Source organism: Panthera uncia (genome assembly GCF_023721935.1).
Source record: "Panthera uncia isolate 11264 chromosome A3 unlocalized genomic scaffold, Puncia_PCG_1.0 HiC_scaffold_12, whole genome shotgun sequence".
Taxonomy (NCBI): domain Eukaryota; kingdom Metazoa; phylum Chordata; class Mammalia; order Carnivora; family Felidae; genus Panthera; species Panthera uncia.
In genome coordinates this window covers 38,606,847-38,616,566 of record NW_026057579.1, presented here as the reverse complement: position 1 = coordinate 38,616,566, position 9,720 = coordinate 38,606,847, and the positions used below count along the sequence as shown (strand labels likewise).

The 9,720-nt window shown below is 53.0% G+C and overlaps 1 long non-coding RNA gene across 1 annotated transcript in view; it reads left to right on the top strand.

Moving 5' to 3' along the window:
- The first annotated feature begins 8,112 nt into the window (after nt 1-8,112).
- The window catches only part of LOC125937381 (uncharacterized), a 2,315-nt gene continuing 707 nt past the window's right edge, over nt 8,113-9,720 (top strand). The window contains exon 1 of the long non-coding RNA XR_007462372.1: nt 8,113-9,720. This exon is cut by the window's right edge and continues 193 nt beyond it. This is a non-coding gene — a long non-coding RNA (uncharacterized LOC125937381).

Genomic DNA, 9,720 nt, shown 5'->3' with positions numbered 1-9,720 from the left:
TGAATCAAAACGGTTCAGAAGATGGCAGTGTTCACTGCGGTGACCAGTCTGGGAGAAGTCACCCCAAACAAGGACTGTCCCCGGAGGCCTGCCTGGGCCCAGAACGGTGCACAGTGGACACAGTCTACGGACAGCAGGCAGCCCAGGGGTCTCTGGCTGTTGTGATCCATGACATCAAGGACCAGAGGGGTCTCTCATCCCCCGTCACCCTGCACCCATGCACACATCAATAAGATGTGAGAGCCCCTGAGAACTTAGACAAAAATCTTGAGAAGAAGGAGAGGCCCCGGCGAGATGGGAGCTTGAAAGAAAAGATCGGTTTTAGACAAAAGGTTGTAACACTTGCACATGCACGAAAGAGACAATGGAGTTCACAGTTCTGACTCAGCTCTCTCGTGCCAGATGTGCGTCTGGTCAGCCCTCCTTCCCTGGTGCCACGTCTGTCCCTGACTCTTGTGGTTGCTTCTCCTCAACCAGTCCATGCCCCTCGGTCCCCGTCTCAGGCCTGGCTCAAACTCATACCCGGGAATCTGCACAGTGGATCTCAGACTACACGAAATGTCGACCTAATTTAATAATATATCTGCCACACTGTTGGTGATGAAGAAGAGAACAATGAATACAGCAGCACGTAGACTGGCACGAAACGATCCTCAGAAGCCAGCCTGCTGGGGGTACGCAGGCCGCACGGCCCAGGTGAGCGGCGCGTTCCCGGTCAGGTGGGGGCGAGGAGTTCACTCCTTCAAACTGCTCGCCTGGCCCTTTAACAGAGTTGGATATAGAATCATTATAATCTTAAAACAATTCCTGACGAAATTTGCTTGCTATTTTATACATGTTGCGCATGTGTCTAGATGGGCCGTGAAAGAGAGTGAGTTCCGTGTCAAAGGTCTACAAAAACACGCAGACGTAGTAGATATTCTCTTTCACCCATCGGCGGGTGAGTGACCGGCACGACCGGGCGTGACAGCTTCCACGCCAGGGACCCAGCCCTCCTCTGCCATGTGCTGTCCACGTGACCGCGTATCCGTGGCTCAGCCCATCTGAGCCCAAGTTTAAGAGAGGTAACACGGAATTTGAATCATAAAATGACTGAGTGTTCTCATTGGATCCCTCCCTCCCTCCCTCCCTCCCTCCACAGGGTTGTTGAGGATTAAGAGATAATGCATGTAAAGTGCTTCACGTAAAGGGCTTGGAATTGCGTTGCTGTAAATCGTGGAGTGGCGGCTAGTGCTGCATTACTCTGCGCGAGAGGGATCACCAGCCATAACCTTTCTCGAGAGGCGGGATCTGTGATTAGGTTTCTTCCTTCCGATTGCCAGACAAATCAAGCTCACACTCTTCATCCTGTGGCTGTGCCCTTTCTGAAATCACGCATCTAAGAAAGCTTCCTTATCCCCACTGTATTTTATCTGAGTCCCTACCAGCCCTCACTCACCCCACCACCGTGAGGACTTGTTTGCAACGACATTTATGCACATCAGAGTCCCAGGACCTCCCCTTTAAGGAACCTTGCCTGTCGGTGCAAGATGCTGGCCGGTCGGCTGTCAGTAAAGGCTTGAATAACACCTCAAAGCTGTTATGAGGATTGTCATTTACTCCTTAGTTTGAGAGCCACTGATGAAACACATCAGTCTATTTTTTAAGTTAAATTTTTGTAGGTAAGCTGTTGACATGGTTCAAAAGCAGACGTGGTAGGGATTTACCCTGCCCGGCTCTCTGCCCTCCTGTGCACACGCCCGCCCTTCCTGGTTGCTCACGGAACCTCCCAGAGACTGTCCGCAAAGCAGAACAAGAAAGATTCCAGCTCTCTCCTGTTCATCGCAGAGATGGTCGTCTGCGGCTCACGGTTCTGCATTTGCACTTGACAATGTATGTTGAAATGTGTGTGTATATATGTACAGGTACAGTTGTGTATGTGTATATACACGTAAAGACATCTGTATTTCTTTATATTTATATAAACACACTTTAGAGATTTAGTTATTTAACCCCAAAGCCCTGAGGCCTGGGTCAGCTAAGCCACTTGTCCGGGTCACAGTGGGGCTCCCTGTGTCTCGCATCTCAGGAGCTCTGACCCCGCACCACGTCTAACTGCGGTCCCTACCTAGTCAGAGCATCCAAGATCGTTTTCCAGGTGCTTGCAGTCAGCGTGAAAGTCTTGTGCATGATAAATATAAGCAGTTTAAAAATAAATTATATTAACATCACATAATGCCAGAGAATAAAAAATACCTTAAAACCCCTGTGAAAATGAGTGCGTGTGCACGGGAATGTGACACCCAGCGCCCGTGTGTCTGTGCTAATTGAGAATTCCTTCCCAGCCGAGCCTGCTGTTGCCATGGACACCGTCCCCAAGAGGAGGCTTAGAAAATTTCTCTACACGCTCACATGTGCCAGGGAAGTCTGCGTATTTCCCCGCTGATTCTCGGAGAAATCAATGCGTGTGGCGACTTCCATGTGAGGATTTAGATGTTTGGGGTGAGGGGAGATCTCCGCCAGCACCGTGGCCACGCAGCCACGACACAAATGCATGTACAATGGCCTCTGCGCAGCCCGAATTTAAAAAATTAATCACCCCTCGCCGGCCCTAATGAGCTTAGCCTTGCCTGCGCCTGGGCCCCTCCATGGTGCTTAATCCTCCTTCGATGTGGGGGCCGCTGGCCCTCGACCCTCACCCCCAATGGAGACACAGCCACAGGCGTGGCCCGGGGTGGATCAGGGAGGAGGGCATCGCCTGCCACATCGAAGGCCGAGACGTCGGGGCAGGGGGCACATCCCGGCCAGGCCCCCACCTGCAGGGCGCACAGCAGCTTCCCGTCAGTCACTCAAGGAGCCCGGTGAGGCCTGGATGGCCACCCCCTCCCCGGCCACCCCTTTCCGTCACATGCCTGTTCCCGACCAGGGTGCGCGGGGTGCAGACGCGACGTTTCCTCCTTGGGGAGAAACAAAAGCAAATGTCACATGGTTTGACAGGCAAGTGTTGTCGTGTAGGGTCCTCTGGGCTCGGGGATGTGAGGGGGCCCTGGGGGGACTGGCTGTCATGCAGCCTCAATGCGGCAGATGCTGTGAGTGTGGGGACTGGCTTCTGCAACCCTCAGTCAAGGGCGAGCACTCCCTGGTTCCCGCCGGAGCCACCAGGACCGCAGATGATGGGGGTCACCGTTTCCGGCCTCTGGGAGACTCTGTTTAAATGGGTGTAGAATTTCTGATACTGATATGGCCTAAAAGGTCATCACTGTGGTGTAAGACTCGGTATTACGTCATAAAAATGAAAACAGATCGTGCTGTTCAAGGGATGTTACGAGCACTCGATACAAGATAGGTGCTGCATGGCCGGAGCCAATGCTCCATAAGCTCCAGGTGTGGAGCCGACACCGAGGAAAAGCAGTCCAGTAGCGCACCCGCAAACACGACCCGCCCGACCGTGCCGTGGCACGTTCCATAGCGGTGCAAAGTCCCCTACCGGTGCCATAAAATCCCTCGAAGCTGGAAGGAACTCTGTTCGGGGGAATATCAAGGTATGGGACCCAACTGCCCTCACAGGGATAGAATATGAAGTTACAACCTCAAATGTAAATTAAATACTATCGAATTACTTAAATAGGGGGAAATTAGAAGGGAAAATGCAAATACTGGCATTTTACTAAGTGAGTGGACACCGCGTGCATTTTGGCGTGCAGGCCATCCTGGAGCGTGGCGTGGCAGAGTGGATCCCTGTGGACAGTGGCGTGGCCACGGGAGCAGGCTGGCCAGTGCCAGGCACACATTTCTAGACCCTTCCGGCCTTTGTCTCCAGGCACCTGTCTGATGCCTACTGCTTTTCAGGGCCTTTGTCCAATTTCTAGTCATCCTTCGAAGTCACAACAACAAAGCCTTGGAGGACGGGGCCTACTCCGTTGGGCATCGTTGTCTCAGGAAAGGTCTTAGGTGGGGACGTTGGGGGGTCTCCCGTGGCTGTGTGTGTGGGGGGGCACTGGAGAAGTGTTGGATGCTGTCCCTGGAGAAGTTAATATGGGTCCTTACCCCCACCCCAAGTTCTCAACTCTTCAATCACTGCTCTTCTACAAGGGGAAAGCTTACCCCTCCGGAGTAGACACGGGTCACCCAGTCCAGTTATTAAACCCTTCAGCTGGGACGCCACGGCTGTTGATGAACCAGCACACCGCACCCCAGCTGTAACGCTCTGCATCACGGGAAAATCCGCTACTTACTTTCTTATTTCTGTAACGTCATCTACTTCTGTTTATGGATGATTATATTTTATACCCAAGACAAGAATGACTCAACCAATCTTCAGAGAATATAATTTAATAGCGCGGTTTTGCGCAAGCTCTCGTGTGTGATACCAGCTGGAGTAAATAGTGTGTTGGTGAGAAGGTGGGGATCTGCTCCGTGGACCGGAGGCGGGGCGTCAGAGGTTTGGGGCGGAGGGCCCGTTTTCCACACGAGGAACTGCCGTTACTTCGCGATGGCGGGAGAACGGTTAATAAGGAACCCTGGTGCTGCCCGGGGGGGGGGGGGGGCTGTCCACTCCTCTCTTTTTCTTACGACAGATGCTATCTCCTTTCTTCTTTCTTCTTTTTTTAAGCAAGACACATCAGCAGGGACTGGTTTCATAGTGATTAGACAACACTCTCCTTGTAAAGTTATCAAACCTCCTTAAGAAGGAGGTGTGCTCTACTCTCAAGAATTTCTTATGAATTACGTTTATACTTTCACACATTTGCGAAGCGAATGGATGTTTGGGAAGGTAAGTGGCCCAGCGCCTCCTGCCAGGCCTGAGGCCCCAACACGTCACCTTACGAGAAACACACGATAAAGATGGAGGTTTGTGTATGCCTACTGTGGTTCAGGGAAAACAAACAACTTAGTGAATTTCAAGAAAAAGATTAGGCTAAATATGTGTGTTGTGCCTTCTAGCAAGGACAGGATGATGTATGAAGGTAACTAGGGGGTCTGCATTTCTTTTTTTTTTTTAATGTTTATTTCTGAGACAGAGAGAGACAGAGTGCGAGTGGAGGAGGGGCAGAGAGAGGGAGACACAGAATCCAAAGCAGGCTCCAGGCTCCGAGTTGTCAGCACAGAGCCTGATACGGGGCTTGAACTCCTAGACCGCGAGATCGTGACCTGAGCCGAAGCCGGACTCTCAACTGACTGAGCCCCCCCCAGGCACCCGGTGGGGGTCTGCATTTCTTAAAACAATTCTTGGTTGACACTGAAGAGCTGGCCCCCCAATTTGTGCTGTGTTTGAGCAGAGATGCCCAGCCTCCTGTGCGGAGCTCCGCGGGGCTGGCTCAGCGCGAGGATGAGGCAGAGACCCTTCAGGTGCTCGAGCGAAGCCCTGGGCAAGAACAGCGTGTGGAAACCTTTCACGTTTTCCTTTTGCTTTTTTAATGAGGGGAAGGATATGCTAGAGAGAGTCAGATAAAAAATGTTTAATGTCATCGATTCCTTTTTTCCTTTAAACTGGGCTGTGCGCTCACTATAGTTCCTATTAAGACCCGGATCAAAGCAAAACCCGTCACGTTGAGTGGGAGCTCTCATGTTGGTGCCTCCGTGATGGAACCAGACGTGCCCTCTCAGTTTCCTGAGACACAAAATAACTGCGGCACTTGGTGCCCCTGCCCCTGTATTCTGTTGTCCGACGACCCTTTGGCTCCTGGAGGTCGGCTGTGGGCTGAGAGTGGCCGTGGGGCAGACGGTGCGGGAGGCACGGCTCCACCTGGGTCGGCGGCGGTCTGTGCTGGGTTAGCTGGCTCGGCCGCACCGGGGGGCTCCTCTACAGACACGGAGCGTCCTGTGTCCCTCACACGGCTGTGGCGGGAGCCCCGTTGCGTGCAAGAGCGCTCATGAAGCACTAGCGTGGGACCTGCGTGTACTTCAGGCACAGTCGAGGTGGCAAAGGAGGGGACGCATTATAAACAAAACACGTGAATTCCAGGATGACAAGGCAGGCTTTGGGGCTCCCGTCACGCTAAGGCCCCGCCTCGGTGTCCAACACAATCTACCCTGCACACAGTCGTGCAGGCGGCTGCACGTGGTGGCCCTTGGGCCAAATCGGCCCACAGCCTGCTTTGTAAATAAAGTTTTATCGGCACTCACCGTGCCCTTCATCTCCATGTCGGTTGTGCTTGTTTTTGTGGCACAGCAGCTGCATCGGGGACCGTCCAGTGGGCAGAACTGAAGCCGTTTACCATCTGACCTGTGGCGGACAGGGTCTCCTGCCTCTGGTGAAGAGCTAAGCGTCCAAACACCCAAGATGGCTTCCTGGAGCCACCAGTCTGGACGGGCAGGAGCCAGGCCTAAGCACTAGACTTCAGCACTTTTTTTTTTTAATGTTTATTTTTGAGAGAGAGAGAGAGCATGAGCAGGGGAGGGGCAGAGAGAGAGGCAGACACAGAATCTGAAACAGGCTCCAGGCTCCCAGCTGTCAGCACAGAGCCCGATGCAGGCCTCGAACCCATGAACCGTGAGATCACGACCTGAGTCGAAGTCGGACACTTAACTGACTGAGCCACCCAGCTGCCCCTCGAGCACTTTTAAAGAGACTTTGAATCTGTGGCATCTTCTTGTCAACATTTCCTCATTTTTTGCCCCCACTGTAACTGGCGGTAACTAAGGTAACACAATAATTTAAAACCGAACAGGATTACATGCTAGTTTTCAGAGAACAAAGGGCTGTATTTGATTTATTGCTAATTTGGAGGGAAGAGGGATTCTCAGGGTGGCTTCTAAACCGTGGTGGCCACTCTTGAAGTGTGCCGTGCTCCCAGCATGTGAGGGAACAGGCAAACACCGTGGACACCAGACCGGGGCTGACAGTGGCCCCGAGGCCAGGGCTCTGGGTTTGCCCAAAGGCGTCGGTCACTGACACCCCGCCGGGTCCCGCGATCTGGGACCCCGTTTGCAGAACCTGGGGTTGAGGTCCTTCTTGAAGAACGTCCAGCGAGTCTCCGAGTTGACTTGCGCCTGTGTCTACTGATGTGTCTGAATGCAACTACACTCACCAACAGACGAGATTTGGTCTTTCCAGCATGGGAGCTCGGGACGCGGGCTCTTACCCAAGAGCAGAGTTTTACCATATTGAGGAAGGAACACGGCAGAAGTGCAAGGCCGCCGCATTCAGAATGGCTTCGTGTTATGAACGCCTTGCCCCTCCCTGACCTTCCGAGAAGCCCGTCCTCCAGCCCAGATGCTGCCAACAGCGGAGGCACGTGGCGGAACCGAGGAGACGTGGCTGTACGGTCACAGCTTGTTCAGCGTGGCCAGATGTTAAATTGTTTTGTTTTATTTTATTTTATTTTTTATTTAAAAAAATTTCAAAGTTTAGTTGTTTATTTTGGGAGAGAGAGAGAGCAGGGGAGGGGCAGAGAGAGAGGGGAGAGAGAATCCCAAGCAGGCTCTATGCGGTGAGCACAGAGCCCGATGTGGGGCTTGAACCCACGAACCACAAGATCATGACCTGAGCTGAAATCAAGAATCGCACACACAACCCACTGAGCTGCCGGGTGCCCCGTAAATTATTATTATTTTTTTCACGAACAGACTCAGCAACCAGGCTCCCTCTTTGGCAAACGCGCCCATGTAGGGTCACATTTAAGAAAACACCGCTATTTCTGTTCACAGTTTCCTCTGGCTTCCTCCTAAGCCCTTCTGCTGGCCTGTCCACCTGTGTCCTCCCTCAGTCCGCTGTCCTCCCCTCCTTGGATCACAGGCTTCCTGAGAGCTCTTTGGGACAGTACAGAGGTCCTCGGAGTCCCTGCTTTCTCCTACGACACTAACTTCTGTCAAGCCAGTAGAAGTCATTCCTTGGCAAAGACACGAGAAAGCAGGTTTGCTTGAAAACTGGTTAATGTTGATGCTAGGGCATCTTATGATCTAAATTTCTGCCAAGATTGCTCTACCACATCAATGTATTTTTCTTGTGACTTCTAACTTGTTTATATTATCATTATTATTTTTATTTTGGCTTATCAAAAAATACATGCCATCTGATTTTATATATTTAGATATATATTATGATTATACATATGTATATACATGTATATATATATTTTCATGGTTATTTATTTTTGAGAGAGAGAGATGGCATCAGTGGGGGAGGAGCAGAGAGAGGGGGACAGAGGATCCGAAGCAGGCTCTGTGCTGACAGCGGAGAGCCCGATGTGGGTCTCGAACTCACGAACCGTGAGATCATGAGCTGAGCCAGTCAGATGTTTAACTGACTGAGCCACCAGGCACCCCTACGCCATCTGATTTTACATACAACCTTTGCATCAATTGCTTGTTTTTCTTTTTAGATGTTGAATACCTATTTTGCGATTTTGATTTATGGAATGTATTGTGCGTGACAATGACGATTTGGTATGTGACAAATTGCTATGGCTGAGTTTTGGTCAACAAAGGCACTCATTTTTCTAGGCTGTGGCTTGTTTTTCCACCTCTCGTCCTGCCAGCACTTTGATGGTCGCCTGTCTGTGCCTGGGAGCGGCCACCACAAGGGCAGAGGGATGCAGCTCCAATCGGTCAATTCTTAACTGCTGAGAGTCTGTGGACCCCATGCCACTGATGTCAGAACCGTCCCTGAGAGATAATTACAATAATCATGGACAGGGGTGGGAGGGCTGTGGTTGCAAAGCCCTAATTAGAAACACGGGCTCCTCACTCACTGTGAGTGCTCGTTAGGTGTGGCCCGGGAAGTGCCGACTTTGGGCGTCGCACACAGAAGACGTCCACGGAAGGGGTCATGGATGGTCAGCGTGCGGAGACCGGGCTGCGGAGGCCGTTCTGGCAGCCGGTGTGGCCTTGGCCAGTTCAGGCCTTGGGCTCCTCCCCAAAGAGGGCACTTCCTGTGGCCACAGGCCAGTCCCCGAGGGGACACAGCTGTGAGCTGTGGGCAGCCCACACTCCTCGCGGCTGGACCATGAGAGTGTCGACAATGAAGGGCCGTCCGTCCTCTCTCTGGGGGTCTCATTCAGGATCGTAGTTTTGAGAGCCACTGACTGGAGAGCGACTCCAACCTGTGTATCTCAGCCCTGCCGTCCTCACGGAGCTCCAGATGCCCGCGGACCGCTGCTTCCCTGGCATCTCCACGTGATGCTGAGAGGCACCTCCAGCGGAGCAGCGGGCGACTGCTGTGCCCGCCAGCCCTCCTCTGGACGAGGCGAAGGGAGAAGGGGGCTGGATGGAGGAAGGGATTTCAGCAAAGCGGTCGAGAACACGGGTACACGGGCAGGGCCAGGGAGAGCATCACCAGGCACCTAAGGAACGGGAGCCACTTCCCTGTATTGGTTTCGAGAACGGGTGGAGTCACAGGGCAGACTTAGAGACGTCTCTGACACGGGGAGCTGGCGTCTGTAGTGACTGTGTGCTGTGAGCCCTGGACGGACCCCCAGCGATGCCCTGTCATAGAGGGACCCCCCAGCGATGTCCTGCCACGGAGGGACCCCCGGTGATGCCCTGTCATAGAGGGATCCCCAGTAATGTCCTGCCACGGAGGGACCCCCAGCGATGTCCTGCCATGGAGGGACCCCCAGTGATGTCCTGCCATGGAGGGACCCCCAGCGATGCCCTGTCATAGAGGGGCCTCCAGCGATGTCCTGCCACAGAGGGACCCCTGGTGATGCCCTGTCATAGAGGGATCCCCAGTAATGTCCTGCCATGGAGGGACCCCCAGTGATGCCCTGTCATAGAGGGACCCCCAGTGATGTCCTGCCA